This window comes from Lithobates pipiens, unplaced genomic scaffold, assembly GCF_037356315.1.
Source record: "Lithobates pipiens isolate NorthernLeopardFrog02 unplaced genomic scaffold, aLitPip1_a1.2 Scaffold_19, whole genome shotgun sequence".
Lineage (NCBI taxonomy): Eukaryota > Metazoa > Chordata > Amphibia > Anura > Ranidae > Lithobates > Lithobates pipiens.
In genome coordinates this window covers 37,580,740-37,596,860 of record NW_027507764.1, presented here as the reverse complement: position 1 = coordinate 37,596,860, position 16,121 = coordinate 37,580,740, and positions in this window count along the sequence as shown.

The window sequence follows — 16,121 nt, the reverse complement described above, 5'->3', positions numbered from 1 at the left end:
TTGAGAGAGGTTTATATGTTTGGAGAAACACACTGCCACCCCTCTAGTCTTGTTTTCCGCAGAAGCCAAAAAGAACTGAGGATAGTGTTGATGTAAAAACGTGGGTTTGAAAGAGGAAGGGAAGTGCGTCTCCTGTAGTAATAGAATATCCGCGTGTATGGAGCGGTAATGCTCTAGAATCTTCCTACGTTTTAGTGGGGAGTTAAGGCATTGAGTGTTGTGCGAGACAAGTTTAAGGGTGGGCGCTTTAGCAGGTGTGTCAGTCATGGACCAGAGGGGGGAGACCCACGCAATTGATCAAGAACTCACCGCTCCCATGAAGAGGGCCACGCTGTGGGCGAATCCAGAACCACCAATAGTTCCCATAAACGTCCAGGAGTGCAGGCTGGGTGTCGTAAGTAGAGTCGCCTTGTCTGCAATAAACATGAGGAGAAAGGAGAAGGAAAGAGATGAACAAGAAGAGGGACAAACAGTCATAGGGAGAAAGAACAGCAGCATGAGGAGAACCATGTTGCAATACCATTGTGTTGTCAGAAAAATACATACAGGGGACCCCCGTCCCCATCCTCCCCCCTGAGTGGTCGAAACCCCTCCAACCAACTCTCATCTGTAAATGGACGGGGTAACCCCAGACAAGGTTACCCTGAAAATGGCTCAGAAGCTTAAAAAGTGCCTCTGAACTAGGGGGAGCGCACTAAATCCACCCCCGCCCCGCCACCTTAACTATATAAACTGTGGAGCTGCCACGGGCTCCTACCAAAATGTTAACAAAGCGCCCATCAAGAAATCTAACAGTGGAACAACACACCTATACCTATGGCAAAGGGAAGGACCCATTTCTCGCTCCAAACCCACCATCCCCCCCCCCCCCCCAAAAATAGGGACGGTGGAGAAATGGCCTTACCCTTCACAAACCAGTACCTAGGGCCCGTAAAGGACTATTGCAAACAAACACTATGAAAATATGCATATCCCTTAAAGCATTCCCTGTTGCCACAGACAGTAGACCTAATATTAACCCCGATAAGGCATACACATTACAGGCCCTTCCGATATGAGAAGAGTTCGCTGTACCGATTGTTCGAGTCCAGAATAGCAAGGCCTGAGACCTCAACCTGAAACTAAAAGAAGTTAACCTGGACCAAGGTTATAATGCAAACATGCAAGAATACAAAAATACAAAAGCCCCCCCCTATAAAGATATGTGGTGAAAGGAGAGCAAAAAACCCCCCAGACAACATAGGGAGGGGAAGAAGGCCCTAAAACACATTTCAAAACATGTGAAGACTTCCCACCCGTTACCCTCTATATAGAGGAGGGGGTCATGAGAGCTCCAAAATACCCCTGAGTCCCGTGGCCCGTGCCACAATCAGGGGATCCCCAAAAAAGAGAAAGTTCATCCCCATATGGGGAAACTAGAATAGTCTCAAGGTGGCAGATTTTCTTTGGATCGTTTGGAGCTTTGTGTCAGCCAGATCTGCTGCAGCGGGCTCGCTGGGGGAGGCCTCTTGGTTGACGCTGGGGTACCCCTGGTGGAAGGTTCCGTTGTGGGTTCCAAGTGTAGCAGACCTAGTCGAATCAAAAGTTTTTCGCCTTCCTGGAACGAGGAGAATCCAAAGCTTTTGTTCTTGTAAGAAAAATTCAGCCTCAAAGGAAACAACCATCTGTAAGCGATTTCTTTGTCCAACAAAACTTGTAGCAAGGGTTTAAATGACCGTCTCCTCTGTATAGTGTATGGGGAGAGGTCAGCGAATAGCTGGATCTTGTGACCCTGAAACGAGAGATTTTCTGCATATCTGGATTTATGCATGACCTCCTCCTTCACTGAGTAATAGTGCGGTTTGACTATAATGTCCCTGGGTAAACCGACAGAGCGGGGGGCCTGGAGAGCCCTATGTGCTCTATCTAGTTCCAGATGGCGATCTGGGATGTCTGGGATCAAATTCTTTATGAGAAATCTCACCACCTTGTGTACCTCTTTTTCAGATTCTGGGATCCCGCGTACCCTAAAATTGTATCTTCTCGACCTGTTTTCGAGGTCATCGATTTTTGCAAACGCAGTCTCTAGTTGGTCCTGAACCTCTTCCAATCTAGCCGAATTCTGATTGATCCGGGATACAGCCTGGTCAGTTTTCCGTTCCACAGTGTCCAGCCTCAGACCTATTTGCTGCAGATCTGCATGTATGGAGGTACTGATCTGATTTGCCTGAATAGCTAGGCTTTTGGAAAGCATATGTGAGAAAGCAGTCATCATGGAAGGAAAGTCTGTGGGGGGAGGGAAATCTTCCTGTGCCTCACTGACTGCCAGCAGCATGCCTGTATGTGGATCCCTCATAGGTGTAGTGGGATATCCTGCACTCATTCCCCCCAGCAGAGACTCAGTGGAAGAGGGAGAGTTAACTGATTGTAAGGGGGCACAGTCTGTACCTTGAAAAGGCAGCCGCTCTTGGTCCTGGTCCGCTATGGAAACTTCCTGAGGAGCTGTGACTGGGAGGCCTCGTGTAGCCGCCTCCATCTTGGCGTAACTGACAGGGCCGTTTTCGGCTTTCATACGGCCGGACAAATCCTTTCTGGCGCTCGGGGACGCCATCCGCGGGATCCCTGAGTGTTCCCCCACTCGAATCCACTATCCGGTACAGTGTGAGTGCGCTCTGGAGGCTCCGGTGGCTAAAGCAGGGCGGCGGTGGAGCGGAGCTCTAGATGCTGGCGGCCATCTTGGGAAGCCCCGCGCATGCGCTCTCTGGCAACCAAAAGTTTATGCTGTGTTTTTGTTGATATTGTTAAGTATTTTACTTTAATATAGGGGCCGTTAAATGCCTAGTTTTATCCCAACCTTTGGTGTCAGACTATTTGTAGTAGCAATAATAAGGGGCTACAATATGGGTATGTAAAAGGAGTAGTAGAGGGTAGATATAGGTCAGGATACATATGGGTTACCTTTTCATGGATTTGCTGGATTATCTGAGCAATACAGGTCTGTAATACATTTCTGTGGGGTTGAGTCTAAACCAGGTTTTTAGAGGAGGGTTGAGAAAATCTTGCTATGAAACTCACATACTGTATTTGATGCTTATTTTACGGACAACTCTAAAGCTAAGCATCTGAGAGGCCACATCTGCTTGGATGCAGAAATTATTCAGCCAGCAACTGTCAACCTGACTTCTGTCATGCTTACCCCTAATGCAGGGGGTCAGGCACTATAGCTAGCTTCTGTGTTCTTCACCTATAGCAGCCCCCTTTCCCATAAGGCAAGCAGGCCTACTGGTACTCGGTTGCCCCTGGGTCTCATATACAGTGCTATAGTACCTGGCCACCATTCTGAGGCAGGTGCAAACTGAGCAAAGCAAACAGTTACTGGCAGTTGGCAGACAGGCAGTGCAGTTCAGTGACAGTCCAGGTACAAGGCAGGCAGAGTTCAGAGAATAGTCAATATATACGTTCCGTGGTCATAAACAGGGGAATCCAAACAGCAGAGCTGGACAGACAGACAGAGCTTTAGCACATATTACACATGCATCACAAGCGTGAAAATGCAGGTTTGGCTGGCTTAAATCAGGTTTGGTCTCCAACCAGAGACTGGTCACAACAATCACCTTGCAGGTGAACAGACAGACAAGGATGTATCATTGCCAAAACCAGGATGTTGGAATGAGACCAGCATCTGTTAAAGAACAGGAACAAGTACACACTTCTGACAACTCCTTTGATTTTCATATCGAAGGATGTGAGGATGCAGGGGGCCAACAGGACAACCCAGGACTCAAGTTTTGGCCAGTTTCTGACGAAAAGTTCACTCCAAGAATGACCAGTTTTGGTCCACCAGTTACTGCCCTGTCTTCATGGTGATAAGAGTTACTTCCTCTCCTTTCCAGAGTAAACATAACAGAGAAAGCCCTTGTACACACGGTCGGACATTCTGACAACCAAATCCGTTGGATTTTGTCCGACGGATTTTGTCCGACGGATTTTGTCCGAAACTGTTGCATACACACGGTCGGACAAAGTTGTCGGAAAATCCGATTGTACATAACGTGATGACGTTATTTCGTTACGACAGGACTACGTTCAGGCTAGTAGCCAATGGCTTTGGTCTAGGAATTTGATCTGAGCATGCGTGGCACTTTGTCCCGGAGTAGGCTACACATGATCGGAGTATGTCCGATCCGAGCATTTTGTCGGAAAATTTTTTTACGGACAAGTTGGAAAACTTGGTCCGTCGGATACTCAGACGGAAACAGTCCGATGGTGACCACACACAGTCGGATTATCTGAAAAACGGTCTGATAGGACACATTCCGTCGGAATCTCCGACCGTGTGTACAAGGGCTAACAGACTTTAATTCCTTTTATAGTGTTTTTCAAATCAAATTATTTATTTTTTTAAAGTCATTCACATTTCACACGTTGATAGAGTAACGCTTTCTCCATAGTAACTCTTCTTTTTATTCTTTTTCATTACAGGTAAATAATGAATTCCAAGCAGAAGCAACCAATTGTCATTGAGTTCTTGATGAAGGAGGGGTGCAGGCTTTCCAATGGCCACAGAAGGCTGCAGAGTGTTTATGGATATGACACCATTGACAAGAGTCACCAATGACAAGACATTGCTGTTGTCAATGGTGTCATCTCCATAAACACTCTGTAGCCTTCTGTGGATATCGGACAAAACCCCTCTTTTGTCAACAACTTGAAATCCATGACTTACCTGCAATGAAAAAGAAGAGTAACTACGACGGGAGACCAATAACTTCTTCCCCTTACCAAAATTCAGATCTGAAATTTAGTCCACTGACTCTTCCTTCTCTACATATCCACATCCTATGGTTACACACTTCTCACATCTGCGAAACAGACCTTTAATACCATCTTACATACCATCTTACATAGTTACATAGTTACATAGTAGGTGAGGTTGAAAAAAGACACAAGTCCATCAAGTCCAACCTATGTGTGTGATTATATGTCAGTATTACATTGTATATCCCTGTATGTTGTGGTCGTTCAGGTGCTTAACTAATCGTTTCTTGAAACTATCAATGCCGCTCGCTGAGACCACCGCCTGTGGAAGGGAATTCCAAATCCTTGCCGCTCTTACAGTAAAGAACCCTCTACATAGTTTTAGGTTAAACTTCTTTTCTTCTAATTTTAATGAGTGGCATAGAAGTATGCAGATTTGGAGGAAAGCCAGCTATCAACTTAAGTAATGACTGCCTCATCATTGTGAAAATGTCTTCCCCGTGAATGTTTCTTCAGATTTGGAAACAGGAAGAATTCCAAAGGTGCCAGGTCAGGTGAGTAAGGTGGATGGAGCAGAAATTCATAGCCGCAATCGCAGACAAAATGGTACAGGTCCAAAATGCTTTGTGCACATTCCACTCGTTGCTGTTTTTGGAAAGGTGTCAGTAACCTGGAAACTCAACGTGCAGCCACTTTGCTCATGTGTAAGATGTAATGTAATATGTTGTAAACTGACCCCCTATTAGTGTTCACCTCCCTAGCTAAGAAATTATTAGTAAAACAACTATCTTCAAGCACTAGCTGCTCAACTTTCGCCACCACACTTGGTTCTGTGGCAGTTGACGGAAGACCTTCTCTTGGGTCATCCTGTATATTTGTGCGACCACACTTGAATTCTCTCTTCCATAGATTGACAGTCTCATATGATGGACAATCCTCTCCATACACAGCTGACATCTTTTCATGGACTATTTGGGCAGTTTTCCCTTGAAGATGGAGGAACCTAATCATGGCTCTGTATTCAACTTTGCCTAGCATGACACCTACTCCATTTCTCTTGGCTCTAACTATAATTCACCAGGACCTACAAAAAAATTGGCATGCATATTACTAAGATATCCACATATAAACCTGCAAAATTTCAGATCCCTAGATCATGTTGAGTGTAAGAAATTATTGGCCTCCCCTCATATAGGGGAAGAGTTATGCCCTGTACACACGACCGGTTTTCCCATCAGAATAAACTCTGAAGGCTTTTCTGACAGAGTTCCAACGGAATTCTGCTCAAGCTGTCTTGCATACAATACACACGGTCACACCAAAGTCCGACCGTCAAGAACGCGGTGACGTACAACATGTATGACGGCACTAGAAAACTGAAGTTCAATAGCCAGTAGCCAATAGCTTCCCGTCTCGTACTTGCTTCAGAGCATGCGTCATTTTTGGTACGTCGGAACAGCATACAGATGAGTGGTTTTCCCGATAGCAATTGGTTCCGTTGGAAATATTTAGAACGTGTTCTCTTTCTAGGTCCGTCAGAATTTTTGACGTACAAAAGTCCGATGGGGCATAAACACGATCGGAATATACAATGAAAAGCTCACGTTTGACTTTTTCTGACGGACATTCCGCTCGTGTGTACGCGGCATCACACATTATTGGGCAGTGCACATGTCTAGTGTTCAGTAGGGTCGGAAATTCCGCTCGTGTGTACGGGGCATTACTCGACTAACTCTACTAATTTAAGCAACCTATGGAAGTTATTTAAAATGTTATACCCACTTTTGCATTACTTTTTTTTTTTTTTTTTTCACAAAATTTTATTGAGATAATATAAACATACAGAAAACAGTCGACCAAGAAGGTAACATGTCAATATTGTCATGGCACTGTAAGTATATACAAAGAGGTATATAGAGAAAAACATTGAAGTAGGTGAAAGTACCTAACATATTTCCAATTGCGTAGAATACAACAAAGAGAATCATGGACAGCTTTAGAGTTGGCTCAGAAGCAGCAGAAGTATTGACTCGTCTAGGTAAAAGAGTATTCTAAAGCATCTGAAACCTACTGTGGACAATAAATAAGCACATGGATATCCGTTGTGGTGAATAGGAAGGGGGGATGGCAAGACTGGGGAAGAAGGAGTAAATTGAAAGAAATATAGTCTCGTGTATGGGAGATATTTAGCCAGTTTGTTAAGAATAAGCGTCTGTAAGTTTGAAACAACGCCAATCATGCCAAATTGCTGAAAATTTGGAAACTGTGTCATTGGAGATGCTAATTAATTCTTCAAAGGTCTCAGTGTTGTTCAATCTGCGGAACCACTCGGCCAAGGTTGGTACCGAAGAGGAGCGCCAGTGACATGGGATGCATTGTTGCGCTGCATTGATCATGATCATATTGAGGGATTTAAGGTAGCGTCTTTTGGGGATTTTGGTGTAGTGAAGTAGATAGGAGGCTGGGGAGAAATCATTGCGTTGGGATGTCACTTTTGCATTACTTTTGTTACAGCTCTCGTATTATTCTTTAATTAGCAACTTTGCCAGAGACATACGTGGAAAGGTCAACAACAAGAAATGCAATATCGAAAATCAAAAAAAAAAAAAAAAGCTTTGGCTGCAGTCCCACTTTAATTCTGTCCCAGTCCTACTTTTAGCTTAAAACTTTCTGGAACTTTTTGCTCTCGTTATAATGTCTGGGTAGAAGCGAGCAAGCAGAATGAGAAGTGAAGGCATTTGTTTTCTGTTTGTGCTTCCTGTCTTCTCTGATCTGTGTCTTGTTGGCACTCACAGGCTGCTCTCCTTTCTTCTGACAAGATGTAATTTAAAAATCGATACGGTAGGGGTTGTCAGCCCGAGAAAGCAGGTAAACCAGATGCATATCAAATTCTCGGTATAGGGAAAAGGCCAAAATCAAACGTTGCCTGGATGACGAGCTACATAATATAATAATCTGTCAAATTCGTTTTAAGAATTCCCGTAAAAGACAAAACCTTCTACAAGCCCAAATAGCAAATCCTCTGTTAAATTTCTGAAGAAGAAGCCTAAGACTTTCAGGTCCAAGTCAAATATGTAAGGGAAAATAATGAGCAAGGGACAGCCGCAGAGAATTTCCACCTTTATTAGGAGAAAACTGGTACATGGAAATAAACCAAATTACAGGTCAGAGTCAATTTAGGACTGTCTGTGTGACGGACTGGGGTTTATATGGTCACAAAACAGACACCCCAAAGCAAAGTACATATTCATTTTTTTTTTATATTTCTAAACATGTCCCTTCTATTCTATTAATAACCAGTAGATGGCAGAGAAGGTGCACAAACAGAGTCTATATAAGGCCACACACCATGTGACTGGAAATTAAACTACTTCCAGCCATAAAGTCAGTGGTCATATCTCATGCTGTTTGTGTGATTCTTTGCAGGTATGTACTCTAAATCGTTCCTAATCTGTATTAACCTGTGATAGAAAGATTCCTAAACATCTTGAGCAGATGCAGAAAAAGTCTCAGCAGATTTTATGCTATAGTTTTGCTGTAATTAGAAGTTTAGAACAGCATGTGTCAGAAACAAGTGAAAAGTGCATAAGAACATGAAAATACTGCATTAGTCAGAACAAATGTCTATGATAAACACTAAACCTTTCTAAATAGGTATATTTAAACCTGATTTATTGGAAATTGCATAGATTTATAGAAGCACATGTTTTCTGTTATTTAATATAGAAAAAAACCTATTGTATGTAAAGCTTATGTATTGCATCATACAGACATGCAATGTGCACCATCTAGTGGTTAAAAAAGAGTACTACCATGAAAATATTTGTATTAAAGCAATGCATTGCCAGTATGATTATTGCACACTTAAAGTGTACCAGAGAGATAAAGATAATTATCTATAACACTGAATAACAGGGATATATATGTTATTAAATTTAGTAATGTTCATTGTTGTAACTACGTATTTAAATACTTTAGTTAAAATCGGTATTATATATATTGTTAATGGTTATAAACATGTGACTATAAAAATGTAAAAGATGTATTGTTATGTAAAAATTAAATTACTTCCAGCCATAAAGTCAGTGGTCATATCTCATGCTGTTTGTGTGATTCTTTGCAGTCCACGCCAAGCTGATCACCTTATCTCATCGCGTCTACAATCATCGGCTCTCTTAATTCACATTTTGAGGCCGGTAACATTTTGGGGGCTCGTGTGCCGGGATTCGTTGTGTTACCAGTGAGAAGGAAGCGCGAGACAAGCGTGAGCCTGCTACAGAGCTACAAGGAGAGTCGTGAGAGTCGTCTGCCTCGTGAGTGCAAGTCTTCAGATTGCAACAGAGATGGCGTCTCCTCGTCGTGCGCTGATGTGGGATATCCAGAAACAAATTCATCTGCTTAATGAAGAACAGCTGCATAGCCTCGCTATTACGCTGGAAGATGAAAGAGACGTGGACGTTCCATCAGTGACTGGTACCAACGAAATGGAACTTGTTGAATTTATTGAAGACTACTTGAGAAGTGATCAGCTGGAAAAGTTGGAAGATCAAGGTATGTCTTACCTACTCATCATCCAAGACAAGATCAATGAACTAAAACTTAACAAGGAAAGTACACCAACTGTGGACATTGCAACCGCTGCAAAAAAAATAAGTAGTGGAACTGCAAGGACTGAACAGGTATTGGAGGTGGTGAGATTAACTGATGTTGTTGCTTTATTGCCACGTAGAGAATTTAAAATGCATGGTGGTGTAATTTCAGATCATGGTTCGGACATGAGTTACAGTAGCGTGAGCAGACAAATTGACGAGGGTCTAACAGAAAAATTCCCTGAATATGAAATTATACGCACAGTGTTGAGAATAATCAAACCTGGTAATTTTAAAGATATGTTGACTGACAAAGATGATCTTACTGTTGCTGAATTGAAAAGGTTTTTGAAGTCACATATGAGAGAACGAAGTGGTAATGAGTTATTTCAGGACCTTAGCAATGCTACCCAGCAAGAAAGAGAAACAGCACAACAATTTGTTTACAGGCTAGTGGGGTTAAAACAAAAAGTTCTGTCTACATCACAACATTATAGGCGAGAGCTTAACTATGACAAAAAACTGGTGCAAGGCATATTCCTTCATACACTGTTTCAGGGACTAAATGAGAAAAATTCTAATGTTAGACGAGATATCAAGCCTTATGTGTCTGATTTGACAGTAACGGATGACTTTATCATAGAGCAAGTCACCAGATCAGTTGATGAGGAAACAGAAAGGCAGAGACGCTTAAACAGTGCACCTAAACATAAACCTCTTACTGTTCATTCATCACAGACACCAGGGAATAGTGAAAAAGACACCTTCCAAAAGGGAGTTGAGGGAGATGTTAGGGCAAATCACACTGCATTAATGGAACTAACAACACAGGTCTCTGCTCTCACAAAGAACCTGGAAAAGATGATGAAGCTAACTCCTCTTGTTGGAAACCAAATGACTAAGCCACTAACCAATGTTCAAGTTCCAGATACAACTCACTGCAAGCCCAGGTGTGATGATTGCATTAAACGAGAGAGTCAGAACTGCTACCATTGTTTCTACTGTGGTTGGACAGGACACAGAGCGGTTGATTGCTTGAAGAAAAGAAGGCAGTCGGGAAACGACAGACGGTCACTGGGAAAGGGACAACCAGTGACCACCTCAAATGATCTGTCCCATGCTAAGGTAAACAGGGTATTCGCCCACCGGTCAACTAGAACACTCCCAAAAGAGAATGGATTCTCCAAACAACACGTAGCACAATTAATTGGAGGAAAATGCCTACTGTCATGTCAGATGAATGGTGTACCGGTTGACATGTTGATGGATACAGGAGCTCAGGTCAGCATTGTCGGGAAGGCATGGTTAGAAAAGTTTCTACCCAGCGTCTCCATTAGGCACATACAAGATTTACTTTGTTATGACAACTTATCCATTACAGCTGCAAATGGTTCTATCATTCCATTCATCGGGTGGATTGAAGTCTGCCTGGAATTCGAAAGTAGTGGACATGGAAACTTAGCCATTTATGTGCCAATGCTGGTGAGTGACTGCTGTAATGACAATCCAATTCTTGGGTTTAATGTTATCGAAGAATTGATCAGAGAAAACCGTGACCGACCAAACAGCACCCAAAACCTGACTATCTTGCTGAGTGAAGCTATGAAAGTAAGACAGAGTGTAGCGAATAACATTGTCAATGCTGTCAGTCAAGCAACTGACCCAGGAGAAATATTCGATAGTCGTATGGTCAAAGTGGGGAAGAAGGGACTCCAGATTAAAGGAGGTGAGCTCTGTGAAGTCAAATGCAGAATTAGAGCGTGGCCGAAAGGAGGAATCATGCCATTTGAACCACTTCCCGAATATCCAGTTGAGGAAGGACTTGAACTATTTCCTTCAGTGGTAGATGTGCCAAATGGGTTCTCTAAACTGGTGAAGATACCTATACTGAACCGTGCTCAACATGACATCTACCTTCCACCCAGAACAGTATTGGGTACCATTTCTCCAGCAGCTGAGATTCTACCATTGTCTCCAAACAAAGACGATGGAAAGGGAATTGACCAGAAGAAAAGGGTGTTTCATGTAAACCAGTTGAATCAAGTGGACACTGGAAATCAGCTACCCACTAACAAATCTGTTAAGTGGCACCCACCTGTCAATTTGGAAGATCTCTCAGAAGAAGAACAGGAGATAGCGAGACAAATGTTATATGATGAATCAGATGTCTTTGCTCGAGATGAGGGAGACATAGGATGCATCCCTAACCTGAAACTGAGGATAAATCTGAAAGATGAAACTCCTGTCCAGAAACGCTACAATTCGATACCGAAACCCCTATACAAAGAAGTGGAAGAATATATCCAAAACCTTCTTGACCGAGGTTGGGTAACAAAATCTTCTTCCGCATACTCATCACCAGTTGTTTGTGTTCGAAAGAAGGACAGTAGCCTACGACTATGTGTTGACTTTAGGGAGTTAAACCGAAAGACTATCCCAGATAGACATCCACTACCCAGAATACAAGATCTGCTGGATAGCTTAGGAGGATTTACGTGGTTCTCAATCCTGGACCAGGGTAGTGCGTATCATCAAGGATTTGTGCATGAAGACTCCAGACATCTGACGGCTTTCAGCACCCCCTGGGGACTCCTGGAGTGGAACCGTATTCCATTTGGATTAACGAATGCCCCAGCAGCTTTTCAGAGATGCATGGAGAATGTATTAGAGGGCATCAGAGACAAATGTTGTTCTCCATACTTGGATGACGTACTTTGCTACTCCAAAACTTTTCAGGAGCATGTCAATGATATTAGGCAAGTGCTTAGTCGAATGCGTGAGCATGGTATCAAACTTAGACCGAAGAAGTGTGAACTCTTTAAACGACAGATTCGATACCTTGGACGAATGGTGTCAGAAGAAGGCATAAAAATTGACCCAAAAGATCTTGAAGCGGTATTACATTTGAAAAGGAAAGAACCAAAAACAGTGGGAGGAGTCAGATCTTTGTTAGGATTCCTGAGCTACTACAGGTCCTTCATTCAAGATTTCTCTCGACTTGCTAAACCACTGTATGAACTTTTGCAGAACACTGAGAAAGAATCTGCTACATCCATCCCCCAAAACAATCGGAGGGAATCTATAAAGAAAAACGGGAACAAAGCACAAGTGCCATCTAAAACACTGATTCAATGGACACCCAAACATCAAGCTGTAGTATCCAGACTGGTGGACATGCTAACCAATCCACCAATTCTAGTATACCCTGATTTTGATTTACCCTTCGTCTTACACACTGATGCTTCCAATGAAGGCCTAGGTGCTGTACTATACCAACGACAAGGAGAAAAACTTCGTGTTATTGGGTTTGGCTCCAGAACATTGACTCCAGCAGAGCGCAATTACCATCTTCACTCTGGTAAACTTGAGTTTTTAGCTCTCAAGTGGGCAGTCTGTGACAAATTCAGAGATTACTTGTACTACGCTCCAACATTCACCGTTTACACAGACAACAACCCATTGACATATGTATTGAGTACTGCCAGACTGAATGCTGTGGGTCATCGCTGGGTTGGCGAGTTGGCTGATTTCCACTTCGATATCAAGTACAGGCCAGGTAAACAGAATGCAGACGCAGATACACTGTCACGATTTCCAGTGGAACTCACGAAGAATCTGAGTGAGTACACAGAGCTTGTACCATCTGAGGTTGTGTCAGCTATGTGGCAAGGGAGCAAAGCTGTTGACGAAGAAGAGGCATTATGGGTGGCTTCATTGACTCTTCACTCAGAAAGTGATGTGGCCGAAGAATTGCTGAAAGGACAGACAATCTGCCCAATGACTCAGGAGAATATCAGAGCATTACAACAAGACGATACCAACATTAGAGAAGTGGTCTGGCTTAAGGAGAACGACTGGATTCCAAACCACAAAGAAAAGGAGAGTATGCCCAGCAAAACAAGACGTTTGATACATGAATGGAATAAACTCAGAGTCGATGAAGGAATCCTCTACCGACACTCTGGAACCCGAAAACAGCTAGTTCTACCAGAAAAGTTAAAACCATTGGTCTTAAAAAATCTTCATGATGACATGGGTCACATTGGTACTGACAAGGTAACCCACCTAGCACGTGAACGATTTTACTGGCCATTTATGCAAAAAGACATTGATGAATATGTGCTGAAGAAGTGCAGCTGCATCAAACAAAAGCGTCCAAATATCACCGAAAGAGCACCTATGGGTTCGATTACTACCAGTTCACCTTTGGAGTTAGTATCCATTGATTATCTTCACTTGGAGAAAAGCAAAGGAGGATATGAGTATATACTTGTAATAGTTGACCATTTCACACGCTTTGCACAAGCGTATCCAACTAAGAACAAATCTGGAAAAACGGCGGCAGAAAAGATCTTTCAAGATTTCATACCACGTTTTGGCTATCCAGAGAAACTCCACCATGACCAAGGAAGAGAATTTGAAAACAACTTATTTCAGACATTGCAACGATTGGCAGGGATTTCTCATTCAAGAACTACTCCATACCATCCACAGGGTAACCCAGTGGAGAGACTGAACCGTACTTTGTTACAGATGCTTCGCACCTTAGAGGAAGAGAAAAAGTCAGATTGGAAAGAACATCTTCCACATATGGTTCATGCATACAATTGCACCAGGCATGAAGCCACAGGATACTCGCCATTCTTTCTATTGTATGGAAGATCTCCTCATTTGCCAATTGACCTAATGCTCAACCTAAATTTGGAAAAGGAATCAGAAAGTCAACCAACATTTACTCAGAAATGGGCATCTAGAATGCAAGAAGCTTACAAAATCGCATCCGAAAATAGCAAAAAATCATCTGCTAAAGGGAAGAAGTACTATGACAAACAGATAAAAGGAGCACCTCTTCAACCGGGTGATCGGGTCTTAGTACGAAATCTCTCTGAAAGAGGAGGACCTGGTAAACTTCGTTCATACTGGGAAGAATCAGTACACAAAGTGGTAGAAAGAATCAAAGATGGGCCTGTGTACAAAATTCAGCCTGAAAGTGGTAAAAAGACTATTCGAGTACTGCACAGAAATCTTTTACTACCAGTAAATGACCTACCAATTGAAGGACACATTCCAAGAGTACCGATGAAACAAAGACAATCAAGTAACAGAAAGGATACCAGAATGGATGTGGACCAGGAGGAGGAATGTTCAGATGAAGAAAGATGGTATTATCCTTATATACCAGAGACTACAGAAAGTCATGATTGTGTTGTGTCTCAACCAAACTCTCAAAACGTACAGAAAATCCCATTAAGAGTTTCTGCTGAAGAGTTCTATCCTACAACTACCACACCCAATGTTGAACAAGAACAAAATGATGGAACAGTAGTTGGCGACCAAATCTGGGCTACAGACATGGTGGGACTAGACACTGCAGAATTACCCTCATTAAGTCAAGACTTACCTGGGAACCAAGATATGCAAATGGAGAATGATGATGATGGAGAAGACTCAACTCCTGTCAGAAGATCTACCAGACAAGTTAAGCCTAAAGAGATCTTTACATATGACACACTAGGTCAGCCAAGATACAGACCAAGTCAGATTCACACCATACAAACTCACACAATGCTAGCTACTCCCAGGACATGCCAGGTAGTTAACGTAGCTCCTTGGTGGCAACAAGTACCTATTTGGGTTACTTAAATAACTAAATAGTGTTCAGATACCAATTGAGTTTAATGTCAGGAGCCATTAACTGAAGGAGGGGAGAGTGTGACGGACTGGGGTTTATATGGTCACAAAACAGACACCCCAAAGCAAAGTACATATTCATTTTTTTTTTATATTTCTAAACATGTCCCTTCTATTCTATTAATAACCAGTAGATGGCAGAGAAGGTGCACAAACAGAGTCTATATAAGGCCACACACCATGTGACTGGAAATTAAACTACTTCCAGCCATAAAGTCAGTGGTCATATCTCATGCTGTTTGTGTGATTCTTTGCAGGTATGTACTCTAAATCGTTCCTAATCTGTATTAACCTGTGATAGAAAGATTCCTAAACATCTTGAGCAGATGCAGAAAAAGTCTCAGCAGATTTTATGCTATAGTTTTGCTGTAATTAGAAGTTTAGAACAGCATGTGTCAGAAACAAGTGAAAAGTGCATAAGAACATGAAAATACTGCATTAGTCAGAACAAATGTCTATGATAAACACTAAACCTTTCTAAATAGGTATATTTAAACCTGATTTATTGGAAATTGCATAGATTTATAGAAGCACATGTTTTCTGTTATTTAATATAGAAAAAAACCTATTGTATGTAAAGCTTATGTATTGCATCATACAGACATGCAATGTGCACCATCTAGTGGTTAAAAAAGAGTACTACCATGAAAATATTTGTATTAAAGCAATGCATTGCCAGTATGATTATTGCACACTTAAAGTGTACCAGAGAGATAAAGATAATTATCTATAACACTGAATAACAGGGATATATATGTTATTAAATTTAGTAATGTTCATTGTTGTAACTACGTATTTAAATACTTTAGTTAAAATCGGTATTATATATATTGTTAATGGTTATAAACATGTGACTATAAAAATGTAAAAGATGTATTGTTATGTAAAAATTAAATTACTTCCAGCCATAAAGTCAGTGGTCATATCTCATGCTGTTTGTGTGATTCTTTGCAGTCCACGCCAAGCTGATCACCTTATCTCATCGCGTCTACAATCATCGGCTCTCTTAATTCACATTTTGAGGCCGGTAACATCTGGCACAACAATCTCTCATTATTTGCCTTTGTTTCTTAATACCCAGCACAGCCTTGGTAAGTCACCTAT